This window comes from Cuculus canorus, chromosome 5, assembly GCF_017976375.1.
Source record: "Cuculus canorus isolate bCucCan1 chromosome 5, bCucCan1.pri, whole genome shotgun sequence".
Lineage (NCBI taxonomy): Eukaryota > Metazoa > Chordata > Aves > Cuculiformes > Cuculidae > Cuculus > Cuculus canorus.
Genome location: NC_071405.1, coordinates 7,025,080 through 7,039,492, shown reverse-complemented (window position 1 = coordinate 7,039,492; position 14,413 = coordinate 7,025,080). Strand labels below are relative to the sequence as shown.

Sequence of the window (14,413 nt, the reverse complement as noted above, 5' to 3'; positions counted from 1 at the left end):
TTTATAGTACCCTGAGATTCTGTGGGAAAATTCTGATTCCAAAAATGATATATATATATTTTTTTTTCCTTTTTGAAAGTTCTCTCTCTATTGAGGGCTTAAAAACCAAATGTCTAAATTCTGGTAACCAGGAATTTAGTGCGTTGGAGAGCCAGTTCCAAAAACTACAAGTTGACCCCTTTTCTGGTAAAGATCCATGGACAGCTTTTGAGCTGTTCGTGCTCAGCACGAACCTTTGCTGCATTAACAGTCAGGAGCTGGGCTCAAGCACACAGTCAGGCTGGGGCTCAACAGAGTGGGGTTTAATTCCTTGAGCTGACATGGTTTTCCTGTGTAATGCTTGGCAGGTCACCAGCTCTCCGTGGGCCTCATTCCCTGTCTGCAAAATCACACCTCTTGGACCTGCTGCCTCTTGAGAGTTCGGGAGAAGCTATTTGTTATTATGTGTTTATAAATTGGAGGCTTTTCTTTTGGGCAAAGCCCCCAGACAATCTCATAACACCAATCGCAAGATAAAGCAGGCAGATTATCTTAAATAGTCTGGCAGATGTTGGAGAGGCTCCAGCCATGAAGTGGTTGGGAGGTTTAATGCAAGGTGCTTGTGCGGCGCTGAAAAGACTCACTGTCCTTCTGTAACTCAGCCCTTGTGAACAACCCATGATTTATTTATTGAAAAGCAGTTTCTGAGTCACCTTCTTCTCCACATTATGAAAACACTGAGAAAGTGAGTCATTCTGAGGAACAGAGCCTGCAGCACTCAGTTCTCACCCTGCTGCCTGGAACAAGAGAGGGAGAGCCCGGCAGGTGGGATTGGAAGAGAAAGGAGAGTGGGAGATGCAGCTTGCTTCTCTCCAAGGATTGTCATCTGACCTTGGGAAAATCACATAGCCTCTTTACGATTTAGACCATAAACTGGGAATGGTGGCCTTGCTCAGAGGTTGCTTTTTATAGCACGACACCATTAGAGATGTGAGACTGTCAGCTACTGTGGTAACAGAGTCCTTTTGGCAGACTTGGGTAGTGAGAGTGATAAAAGTGCAGATGAAATAACTGACTGTAAAGATGTAAAAGATGGCTGCAAAGACAGCCAAAGTTATCTTTTCCCTCTGTTTGTGATGAATGTTAGAAAAGGCAATGTCCAGGAGTTATAGCAAAGAGAGACATAGCTTAAATGTCAGGAAAAACCTCCTGGAAGTGATGTGTTGAATGCTGGAATGGATTGTCTGGGGAGAGGGTGGACTCTCCAGCCCTGGGTTTTAACCCTGGTTAGATGCACATCTGTTTGGGACGGGTCAGGTGGAGCTGCTTCAGGCTGCTAATTCCTGGCTCTGTGCAGAGAGGAATTGACTGCATTCCCTGAGGCCTTTAACAGCACCTGTTAAAGGCTGGCCTTTAACAGCACCCTCTACTACTGACTGTTTCAGCATATTGGTGTGCGAAGAAGACAAAAACTTAATTTGTCTAATTATTTGCTTCGCTTATTTCTGTCCTCCTGTTCTTTGATATCTTCCCTTTCAAGAGCAGCACAGATAAGAAAGGTCAGTGCTCTCCCCTGTCTGTGTAAAATTTGCCTCTTCATCCATTAAACCCTCCTTTGGTTTTGACGTTCCTTTCTGCCTTCCAGTTCATCTCCAGCTGTAGGACTGCCTTCATCCTGCAGGCATCAGGTAACTTTTTTCATTTGCACACTTTTGCTAATCAGAGTATTTGATAACGGTTGGCCTTTGGTCTTCTCCTCTAGCTGGCAGACAGTTCATTGAAGTTTTCAGGCTTTCTAGGTACTTCTGCCCAGCATTTGGAAGAGGCATTAGCAATGTTGGGACCCTGGAGCCTTCCTGAAACTTTAATCTCACCAATGGGAGCTTCCTGCTAATGAAAAACAAGGAACACAGCACCAAGATGAAAGTCCACCTCTGTGGCTGGCTTTCTTTCACTGTTTTTATAGTGTGAGCTGGAGCAAGTGTCCCCTCTGGCAGAGCTGTCTATGCCCATTTCCACCCCTGCTTTCCCCAGTGGAGCATCTGTGTAGCCAAGTTCTCCTTCTCCTGTCTCTCACCTCCCTTCTGTGTCATTTCACTCGGGGTTTTGCTCTAGCTTGCCCTTACACAGCCATCTCCTGCCAGAGCTGATGTTTCCTGTCCTACTTCATGTGTGGCAGACCTGTCCCTCCCCTCCCTGTCAGCCCATCCAGTGCAGGGCTACGCATCCCATGGAAGCTGGGAGACACCAAGGGAATCCCCTCTGGGGACTTTGGCTTTCCCATCCTTGCCTCAGACTGCAAGGCAACATCTCCAGTCAGCCTCTTGCTTTGCGAAGGTCTGTAGACCTCTGACCTCCTCTGTAGGAAGCATGAAGGCTGTCCATCCCTGGTTCATTCCTACTGGATGACTTAGCAAGAGCTAACAGTCTTTAAAGAGGAAAAGTGGTGAAGTCTCACTGTGTGTGCTAGAAAACATTCATCCATTTTGCCCTCTCACTTTTAGGAACAAAGAGCTACACCGGCAGGTTCTGGCCAACACCACCAACAGCATCGTGTTGCCTGAATCCCAAGGAGATAAAGGTACCATCTGTGTTGTGTTCACGCCGCTGTTAGATGTTGAGACATCAATCCTGATCTGCCTCTCCGTCTTGGATCTGTGTGTGAAGACAGCTGGTAGGTTTGGGTACAGAAGATTTGCTCTCTCTGTTTGATTCATGGTCAGTTGTCCCTCTCCAGGAAGAGATTTGTGGGAGGCTGTGTGGTATGAGGCCAGCAGTGTGCCCAGGTGGTCAAGAAGGCCAACGGCATCTTGGCTTGTATCAGAAATGGGGTCACTAGCAGGTCCAGGGAGGTGATTCTCCCTCTGTACTCAGCACTGGTGAGACCGCACCTCGAATACTGTGTTCAGTTCTGGACCCTTCACCACAAGAAGGATGTTGAGGCTCTGGAGCGTGTCCAGAGAAGAGCAACAAAGCTGGTGAGGGGGCTGGAGAACAAGTCTTACGAGGAGCGGCTGAGAGAGCTGGGGTTGTTTAGCCTGGAGAAGAGGAGGCTGAGGGGAGACCTTATTACTCTCTACAACTACCTGAAAGGAGGTTGTGGAGAGGAGGGAGCTGGGCTCTTCTCCCAAGTGACAAGGGATAGGACAAGAGGGAATGGCCTGAAGCTCCGCCAGGGGAGGTTCAGGCTGGATATCAGAAAAAAATTCTTCACAGAAAGAGTCATTGGGCACTGGCAGAGGCTGCCCAGGGAGGTGGTCGAGTCGCCTTCCCTGGAGGTGTTTAAGGAACGGGTGGATGAAGTGCTTAGGGACATGGTTTAGGGAGTGTTAGGAATGGTTGGACTCGATGATCCAATGGGTCCTTTCCAACCTTGTGATTCTGTGATTCTGTGATTCTGTGATTCCCAGCACACTGGGCAAAGTCACTTAGGACAGGAAATAAAATCAAAGAATGTATAAAGAATGAGATTGAAAGTCCTTAGGATACATCCCTGTGTTTTACCATTTCTGTGATCTGTGGTATTGAAATTTGTGCCTGAACAAGGAGATGGAGGAAGGTATCTTACAGGAAAAGAGGAGAAAAGCATCTTTTTTTTTTTTTTTTCAGTTCAAGTAGGCTGCATGAGTGCCCTCTACATCAGCCACATGCAGAGCTGGTGGGTGGAAAGCCTCTTGGATGATCACAAGGACATGAAGGTGTAAGGTGGCCCACAGCTAACGGTTGCCACATTAGCAGGTAGAGGTTTCCACCCACCAGAGATATGAGTGCCTGCAGCAGTGAGAGAGGGAAAGCTACAGACTAGTTTTAAGGTGGAGGTTGATGGGTTTTGAATAGTCTCCTGAGTCCTTCCAATCCTACGTTTCTAAAAGAGGTACTGGAGAAAAAGAAGAGCTACAGAGGGGATAAGAAAAATGCTAAGACACAGCAAGCTGTCTTTGAAAAGAGTCTATGAAAAATTAGAACTGCTGGAGTGAGAAATCGAAGTGAGCACATTAAAAGTAAAAAAAAAAAAAAAAGAGGAAAAACTCCAAAAAGCCCCCCCATTCTCTATCAGCTAGGGCAGGGAACGTAAATCAGGATTTGCTGCTCCCCCTCCTCATCAGACAGGAGCTTCCAGTAACACCGAAGGCAATAAACGGCAAATTTATCCCCTCGGCCCCACAGTGATGCAGCACAGAAGTAACCTGTGAGGAACGGCTGCCATTAGATATCACTGAGACAGAAAGCTTAGCAGGAAGGATTAGAACTGGATAGGGCTGGTGAGAGCATCTATGGTTGTATATGAAAGGATAAAAATACACAGTATAAACTTGCAGGCTTCCAGGCACAGGCAACCTCAAACTCCTCAGGGCGAAGAAACTTCCCTTACAAATAGGTTATTCCATAACTGGCCTTGGCATTAACTACTGTCAGAAACAGGATACTGAACTAGATGGCCCCCTGGCAATTCCTCTGGAGACACTATCTTTCCGAAATCAAGACCCTAAAAAAGTTCCCTATAACAAAGAAGAAATTATTGAGCTGTTTATTAAATAAATTAATTTGAATAGGGAGAACAGCAGTTCCTTTGTTTCCCTCTCAGTTTGAACTGTGGGTTTCAGAAGGGAAAATGAAACCACTGCTCCGAGCAGCAGAATAGCATCCTCAGCGGTTACTTCTTCCTTCTTCCAGAATAAAAGGCCTATATATAGAGGATTCCAAGTATTAGAGATATGAGCTGGCAACTGGTTTGGGCAGAGTTCCAAACCCATCTGATTTTCCACATAAGTCAGAAATTTCAGTAACTTAGGAAGTTGCAAAGAGAGCTGAAAATAGTGTTTTGCTATCTTTACAGCCCAACCTGCTGTATTTAATACAGTTTTGGGAGGAAGTGTTTGATAGGATTAAATTGAATATGATTTTAGAATGGTTGTGATTTCGTGTGTGTACTTACATACACGTAGGTGCATACACATTTTGCATGTGCATGTATAGGTGTACACAGAGTAAGGCATTCAGGCTTTTCTATTAGGTTCATTCCTTGCTTTATTATGCATTTATTCAATGTCTTTTGACATCTGTCTGTCTGCCTAGCTATTTGTCTACCTATCATGGGACTTATCTAGCACGGATGCACTAGAACAGAAATCAGGCTCTAAATTTGTGCAGAATTGAGCACGTTAGGTTTAAAAGCTCTAATAACTCTGTTTTAAAGGAGAAATACAGACGCATTAGACTATGATAAAGGATAGCAAATGTTATGCTTCTGAATCACTGTAGCAGTTGTAGAGTCCCTTAGTCAATAGTTTGCAGATACCTCACCCTGATATGACAACTATGCTAGGTACAAATTGCATCTTGCTTTAAGAGAAGTACATGTTTTTTATAGCTACCTTCCAGAATATCATAGTGGAAATAACAGCAATTTCTGTAGTGAGCCTTCCATCACCCCGTGTAATCTGCCCTTCCTTCACTCTATTTTTGATTGATCATACATTTTGCATAGACCATTTGGGCTGGTGATTCCTACGCTTGTTCTCTATACAAGAGTCAATCTTTCCACAGGGGAAAATTACAGCTTAAGTTTTTTATTTCTGCAATGGTCTGGTGTGGTCCAAAGGTATTTGTTCTACAGGTCTTTTCAGAGGTGTCTTTATTATGATGTGATTTTCCAGGTGAGAACTGAAGCTATTTTCATATACTTCAATGTTTGTCCCTATGCCTTGTGTTTCATAATACCTGGGCACAACCTAATGCTTCAAATAAGCAACAGAAATTTTTAAGCACGGAAACTCAAGTAGAGTTTATACAGCATGAATCTGGGCCACAATAAGAGGAATTCAGAGTATCTAGGTTACTGCCTCATATTAATAAACATTTTCAGATTGGAAAAATGGAATCCAAACATACCCCACATCAGAAACAAAGAAGCGCAGCTCAAAATGCATCAAAGCAACTAATGTAAAAATCATCAGTTTGCTTGATGGATTGCAAGTGGTACGACTTTTTGGTCATGCTGGAGTTTTCCTGATTGCACGCTTCCATCCTGGTCTGGTATCAGCCACCTCATCTGCATGTCAGTGCATGTGTGGGCTGTCTTTACTGCAAACCAGATGTTAGGCGTGGGCAGAGGGACATAAGGCTAAGTCAGATAGTCTGTCACCAGATATGATGTCATGACTGCTGCCTGCAAGTCACTCGTTCCCGAGTGGCAAGGCTTCCTGATGGAGTCCTTGCTTGATCTGACAGCTCTGACAGCTCTAGGAGCTGCTTAAAGAGGAACCAGCCTGTCAGAATTGGGCAAATTTAAGAAACCCAATGATGCTCACAAGTCCAGGACACCACAAAGTCAAAAGACAGAATGTTGTGATGCGTTTGACATATGTGGGTTTCTCCTGACTTGTGAGCATCAGGGCAGCTAGAACCTACTTCTAAGGGGCTTTGAAAAAGAAATGCCCAGAAAAGCAAGTCTATTACTGATGGCACATATGTAACGCAGCTAATATTGTTAATGTACACGTGACAAAGGTTTTACCCTCTCATTAGTTAGGAACTATTATGAGGTCATTATTAGCTAAGTATTATCCTCATTTTACTATCCTCTTGGATATACAGGTTGACATTTCTAAACTATTTGCTAATTTTAGTGCAGTGCATGAGCATAGCACAGGAAATGGAGAAATGTTGTTTCTCTCCTCCACGTATTAACAAAAAAATGGTTTCAGCCTATTTTTAAACATTTCGTAGTGTTTTTAAAATATCACATAGAAAAAACTCCTGACAAATTGCTAGAAACAGCAGCTTAGAACAAACCCATATGGCTCAGTGATTTGAAAAAATATATAAATGAAAACAACTCTTAGACACGTCAGAGATTAGGACATGACCTTCAAAATCATTCAGTGGCAACGAGTTCAACAGACAGACCATTTAAGCTAAGCAATTGTCTGTATATTGACTCCAATTTCAAGGGGACAGAAAGAAGCCAGGATAACTCTGTCTCCCAGAAATCCCTACTTTGTGAATTTCTTGCTCTATTCATCTTCCTTAGGATTTGTTTTGTTGAGCATGTTCTTCTGCAATACAGCCTTTTAGGCTCAGGAGAGGATCCCTTAATATAGCCATCTGCGGCTTTGCTCTTAGTGTCTTTCCTGTTTCTTAATTTTCCCAATTTCTCCTTCATTACGTTCTAGTTTTGCTTATGTATTTGGTTTATGTGGCAAGGTTTTGGTAGCACGGGTGGGGCTACAGGATACCAAGAGACAGATACTGTGTAGAGGGTGTGCACATAGGTCCCTCTTCTGGGTTTATAGAACCACAGAATGGTTTGGGTTGAAGGGACCTTTTGAGGTCATCCAGTCCAGCCCCACCACAGTAAGCAGGGACACCTTCAACTTGATCAGGTTGCTCAGAGTCCAGTCCAACCTGACCTTCAGTGCCTCCAGAGATGGGACCTCTACAACTTTATATGCTACCATTAAACCCCGGAGCAGGATCCCATCCTGTGCCCCACATAACGTTACTGCTGAGAGAACTCAATATACACATAAAAATTAAACAGGAAACAGCTCTGTTGAGTCAGAAAGTGTTATTTTTCACAGATAGGGATTTGGGTTTTGTTTGTTTAATATAACCCTCAAAACCTCTTTTCCTTTTGAGATCCTGACTTGCTCTTACTGCCGTATTACAGGCAGGATTTTGGGGTAGCCACAAACCCCAGAGTGTAAATAACACATCTCAGACCTCATTGCTGAAAGGGCTTTCTGTGTTCTTGTAGGGCTGAATGCTAATAACTTCCAAAGAAACCACGGCATAGCATGGAAAAACAGGTCAGTAATTGCACAGGATGCTGTCTGGGTTAACACTATACCTTCGTGCGCTTGTCTGCCTGCACCGTGCACCTGTGTGTACAGACACATTTGTGCATGCATACTGGTTCCTGTGTGTATGTACCTCCTGAAGAGGACTTCCAGGCGTAATCCTTCGTTTTGCCTGCTTGCACTCGGATACTCTCACATGTAGTCTCTGCTGAAGCATTGCAGACCTCAGCCCAGTAAGAGTCTGGGCAGGCACAGCTTTGCACTTCTGGTGGTTCAGTGGTGTGTAACGCTCTCTGGGTTATTGTCAAATGGCTGTGATCTGATCTCCGATAGCCCTACTCAGACTTGAAAAGGCATCCACAGTTTCCAGAAAGTGCTCTGTGTGCTGCCCAGCATGAGGCACAGCGGCTGATTCACAGCAGTTTCTCACAGGAAGGGAGGTGTCTGCACTGACCTTGTGCTGATGAAATCCTTGGCTGATCCTGACAAGGTTCAGCTCCTGGAGTATTAGCGGTGAAGCTGACATCCTCCGGACTCCATAGAGCATGACTGGGAACAGCATGACCGGCAGAACCCAGGAGAAGGAAGAACAATTAAATAAACACCCCCTTTGCCTGCACACAAAGGGAGAATTGATACCCTGGTCAAAAAGCCAAGTGCTGTTACAGTAGTTCTTCCTCATAGGCATGTGTTTATTTGTTTTAATAGGGTGTCAGAGAGGATGACAGTGCAGATTGGTGGAACAGATATTAGAACATCCTTTAAAACTATTTGTTATGTATGGTCGATGTAGCATGAGCAGTCCAGTGCCTTTGAAAATAAATGGGAGCAAAGATGAGAAATGTCTTGCTTTGAGGTTTTATATCACAGCTGATAACTCTACTCCCTGTAAAAGAAGGTGTAATAACCAAGTAAATCTGAAAGATCTTGAAGAGATACTCTCATCTGCATCCTTAAGGGTGTGCTGTTTTACGGGGATACATTTAACCCTTTGATTTGATAAGAACTCAAACTTTCACCTCTGTTCATCTCAGGTCTCCAAAGGAAATGGGAGGATCTGGTTAGCAAACGTGCCATTGCAACCATCTAGCCTTAATTCAGAGCTTGTGATCTCTCTCCCAGAGCAGAAACACGAGGCTTTCACCAACCTGTCTACAGGGATAGACTTCCCATGACAGAGTAAGAACACAAGCCCTTTTGACTGTTACACGAGACTGTGTGCTTGAATTCACTCAGAGTGAGAAAAGGAAGGAGTGATGGAAAACATCACCTATGCTCTTGTACTGACCTGGCTGCTCTTCTGGAGTGCACTTGATGGAACAATCAGTACGGCGCTGCTACAAAGATTAGTGGAAACAGCAAGTGTGGAAAATATTTTCTATTGACTGAATGGCTAAGCTAACTTTACAGTTGAAATCTTATCTCTAGCATTTTTTGACTGCTGGGGTATAAACTCCAATCCTTTTAATTTTATTGCGTCTAGTACCTTGTGAGTCAAAGTGCATTTGATGAACAAAGCTGAATTGGCATGAGAAGGAATCTTACAAAGCCTGAATGCTAGAGCAGTTGGTGCTTGCAGAGAACAGCTCTTTATCTTGTGAAATTAGGTGCACTTGCCCAGGAGCTGTGCATGGTCCCTGCAGACTCCGAAATGGGCTTGGAGATCTAGCACAGGTGAGATCCCTCCTGGCTGGTTGGGTTGATCTAAGTCCACGCAGTTGCTGAAAGGCTAATCCCATCCCATACCTTCATATTCATCCCCCCTTCTGCCATGTGCTCACACCAACTAACACCCTACCAACATAATAGCATGATTGCTTTTCAGATGGCTCAGGTCTGTGAGCCAGCTCACCATCTGCTGAGCGCAGGGGAGAAGGCAGGAATGTGCAGCTGGAGGTGGAGGGAAAGGCAGAACCTGTCCTCATGGCAGCTGTGCTGATTAAATCGTTTTAAATCAAACCACCACCATCCTAAATAAATACTGTGAACCCGAGTCTAGCAAAGGTGCTTGGTACCTCTCAGAACGAGATCAGTGCTCTGTGGCATGGAGCTAAGGACTTCTTGCTCTTGAGCCAACAGATGCTGACTAGCTACACCTGCTGCCTGAAAGCACCGTTTTGCTGCATAAGCCATCGTGATGGCTTTGCAGTCATGGTAATTTCTGCATGGCAGGTAAAGGAGCTAGTGAGGGATGTGGTCATGCTGTGCTTCGAACATAAGCTGATTTAGCTCTGGAATTGAGATACTGCATTCCCCGACACCCACAATGACATCCTCTCCTCTGTGCACATGTTTTCTGCTTTGAATCCTCTGTGCTGAGAATAGTGACAGTCCAGTTTTTTTCCCCAGGATTTGTTCCCTGTGGGATATCTGCCATTTCCCACTTCTTCAGAGACAAAACCTTTCTTTCCTTTAATCCTTTAGGGCTGTGGAAGTGACAAAGCAGTGGAAGACGGGAGTGAAAATCCATGCCAGCTTTCATGGAATTATTAAGCCATGATTCCAGAAGCATGATTCCAGATGGACCCCTAAGCAGACGGACAAGGCACAAATTGCATTTCACTACAGAACTTCTGTCCTGCCTGCATCAGGACAAAGGGTTGGGATGCACAGACTAAAGAGTATGGCTTAACTCTGAGCCAGTTTCAGAGTTGTAACTGAAGTCTCATTTCACCACAGGTGGGAGAAAGTTATATGGAAAGAGAGGAAAATGGTGCACACCGAATCTAAGTGCTCACTCTGTGCTCACATTGATTTCCAGCTGTCCTCTAAAATTATAGAGAGGATATTTGTTTGCATTGCCTGAGCAGAGTAGCATTTGCAGAATAGAGGCCTCTTTTACGGTGATGGACATAGGCTAAAAAGGTGACTGCTTCAGGACATTGCTGTTGTGTGAATCAAAGCGGTGGTAATGAAAATTGTTTTTCTTTTAATTAGAACAGTCACTGCTGGCAACCGCTCCAGTCTTATCTAAGAATTTTTCAGCTGGTAGCTACATCCTTGTGAAAAGTAGATCCTAACTTTCAGTAGCTCTCCTTTTGAGCTATTTGGGGTGTAATTGCTTTGCTCCCAGTTGAGGGGTAGTAGGAAATGTAGCCAAAACATTGCTCAAGCTCCAGCAGTCTCAAAGGCATTTTGGTGAAGGGTTTTCTACCATAATTTATGCTGCATCAGGCCAGATTGCTTTGCAGTCATGGACTGATTATGGTTGGTATTTATTTGACTAAGAAGGCAGGAGAATGGTGAAAAGCGAGGGCATAGCTTTGATCGTTATAGTACTGGTTGGGATGAAGGGATCCTTAGTGTCTGATCCATCACAGCAGATGTACACTAGAGGTGTCCACGCTAATTCAGCTTTATGGGAGCAGTTCTATTCAGGCTGACTGATCAGCCCTGTGCTAGCTGGCAGCTTCTGGAGCTCATATAAACAATGATGCATCGCACATATCACATAGGAAAAAAAATTCTGCATTGTTTCAGTAATAACTGGTGTCTTGACCTTGGTTTTCCACATCATAGTGCTATACAGTATCTGAACATCATTCTAAAAAAACCCACAAACAACCAAACTGTTCTCTGCAAGAAGTTAAATATTTAAAGGCATCGCCTGGTCAGCAATCATCCTAAATCAATATTGAAAGAGAAAAGTAATTCATTGAAAGCACCATTCATTAATTAGACTGTGGCCTGGACCACAATGGCACAGTCTCTGAAGATACAGAGTTATTTATATTTGGTTACTGAAGGATATGTGAAAAGGCTGGTGACGATTGTCAACAATGGTTCATAAAGAAGGCTGCTTGCTGGTGTAAATGAATTAATTATTAAGACAAATTTAGCTGGCTGGAACACTGCGTAAACCAGCAAATGATCTGAAACTTATGTGGAATTAATTGCGTTTGCCCTTGCAGATGTCTATTTTCTCACCAGAGCTTTGGAGCTAGCAAACATGAAGGCAGCCTTAGGAAGACCTGGCTGCTTTCAGGTTCCTATTCAGCCAGGTAGCAATAAGATATTAATTTTTCCTGCAGCAGGTAAAATTCAACTGGGTGTTGCTGTTGGAATTGCATACACTTCCCACATATTATTCTTCTGTAAAGATGTATTGCAGATACTTACAGAATGAGAACAATGAAGTTTACCCTAACCCAGGCTACATGACCAGACTGTCAAGAACTTGAAATCATTGTGTGATATCTAGTAACACTTTATTATCGTTGCAAAGTGGTGGCATCCTCCATGATCTTTTATCCCTTGCCTTTGTCAGGATCAAGGCAGAGAAGTATTGCTCTGGGAAGTTTTCGCACACTGCTTCGTGGTGTTGTAGATGAAGCCTACTGTGATTTTTTTTTTATCTAAAACTGTGTATTGTGCTTGGTGACGAACCCCCTTGTAAAATAATGACCCATGGCAGAAAAGTGAGTTAACATATGGTCTGACTCGGAAATGGAAGAAGTAGCCATATGCCTGATATTAAAGCCACATCATTCTTGGCTGGTGTGGAGATGACAAAGGGCTCAGTTGTGGCAATACTGTATTTGCACTTCCCCTCACAGAGATGTAAGAAATCAAGCATAGGGATTAACTCTACTGTTACTGATTGCCAGATGATTTAAAGTTTCCTGTGCTGTCCAAATTCTTTAACTAATGTGGCTTCAGCTAGTTAAGGAAGACAAACATTGGTGTTTGGGCTTAATTCAGCAAAGTACTTTAACATTCATCTAACACCAAGCACACAAGCGAGCTGAATTTCAAGGGTCACGTCTAAATACTCTGCAGAACAGAAGATGGATAGCTCTGTATTTGTTGAAACAGCTCTCTCCTTCATAGATAGTTTTTAAGTCAAAATCTTTAGGTGCTTAGTGAGATTTCTTGGGATTCAGCTACAGAGATACCCACATAACACACAGTGGAACAGCTTCTGCTGCTGCAGCTCTTTAGTAGGTAATGCTTTGGTTGAGGAAATTCTCAATTAAATCAAGATCGCTTCGGAAGGCTGGGGAGTCTGCTATTGGGGGTCCTTAAGAATGACCTCCAGGAATAGTGCAGGTCAAACTGATCCCGTGTCAGAGCAGGATGACAGACCAGATGACTGCCAGAGATCCTTTACCAGGGATTTCACATTCCCAGCAGAGTTGTAATTGTGTGAATAGAAGGTCAAATATTTTATACCTCGTTGTGTGTGCCCCATAATGGAAGAGTAATAGGTAATTGTTAAATCAGGTTTTATTCGTAAAACACCAACTACCACTTAATCTTTTAATCTGTAGGTATGGATTACACCATAAAATAGAAACCAATAGAGATAAATAACTCCTTTTTTTTTCAAGCATGCATTGGAGAGTTTTCATTCTTATTTTTTCATGGTCTTGATAATCTGATCTTTAGGATTGGATTGTAAAAAGTAGTTTCTTATAACTGTAACTTCTGTGAAAAACAAGGTCTGATAGAAGAGCTTTCTTTCATTTGTTGGATTGACAGTATGCTCCTTCACACTAGCTGGTATTTTTGGATTGATTGATAGGAGCAAGTTATACATTGAGGGAAAAGGAAAGGAAGAGAAGAACCTGGAGAGCCCGATACCACACACCACATTGCTGATACACAAGGTCACATTGTCAGGATAGACCGGCCAAGCAAATCAAGAATTTACTTTGGAATTAAATGCACCGAGGCAGATATTTTTAACAATCTGTGGTGATATGACTCAAAATGTGGTTTAGTTTTTATTTCAGGAATTAGTGGTGAATGATGTGCTTGTGATACATACTGGCCATGTGTAGTCAGGCTTCTCAGGAACAGCTGAATGACTGAGAAAACACTCCCTGCTACCCAGTTGTTACTCAGCTTGCATTTAAGTGGGACTTCTGAGAAGAGTGACTACAGCTTTGCTGCATGGAAAGAACTTGAATGCCAGATGCCAGTCGCAAAAGAAGCAGAACTCCTGGAAAAATTCCTCATTTTGTCTTTGGAAGACATTGAGCAATCGGAGTGAAATTACTCCCAACATGAAAGAGAGACAGTGCAGCCAGAGAGAGTGGCTTCTTTCCTTCCATCATCATAGGTGGATTGTGCGTGCTGACCAGAGAAAGGCTGAGTTTAGAGGTCCTCCTGGGTATTAAGTCCACATTAGTTTGCACTTGGGTCTAGGGCAATGCTCACCCTGCATCCAAACCCATCAAACTGAAATTCTTGCACAGGTGAGAGCTGCAGGTGCTTGCTAGAGCATGGTGGAGAGAAACCAGAGCTTGCTTTGTCCCTTAAGGCATAGCTGAGAATGGCCCATAGCTGCTGTGATGTTCTGGGAGACATGAAGAGCAAAGAAAGGTGGGAAATATGTCCCTGAGGATGGGGAGGATGCCTCAATTCAACCTGTCTGCAGACTGTTGCAAGATGGAATTAGACATCTCACCAACAGACACATGGGGACAGCTGCAGAACATGAGGTTTATCTGAGCCATGTCATTGCCGTCTTATTAGTGCTCTAAGGAAATGTCTTGAAAAAGGAAAGGTGAGGTCACTAAGTGAGTCAGAGAAAGGCTGTGATCAAGTGGACCTAATGTGTGAGCACAAAGCATCACTGTCTGTGACTAGTGAGCTTCCTTGTTTCTTGGAATAGCATCTGAGACCTG

General features: G+C 43.6%; 1 long non-coding RNA gene across 1 annotated transcript; it reads left to right on the top strand.

Annotated features, from left to right (window-relative positions):
• The first annotated feature begins 2,492 nt into the window (after nt 1-2,492).
• On the top strand, nt 2,493-10,792 carry LOC128852359 (uncharacterized). The gene is made up of 4 exons (XR_008450159.1): nt 2,493-2,560; nt 7,739-7,790; nt 8,816-8,960; nt 10,206-10,792. It is a non-coding gene; the product is annotated as an uncharacterized LOC128852359 (long non-coding RNA).
• Nucleotides 10,793-14,413: the final 3,621 nt, after the last annotated feature.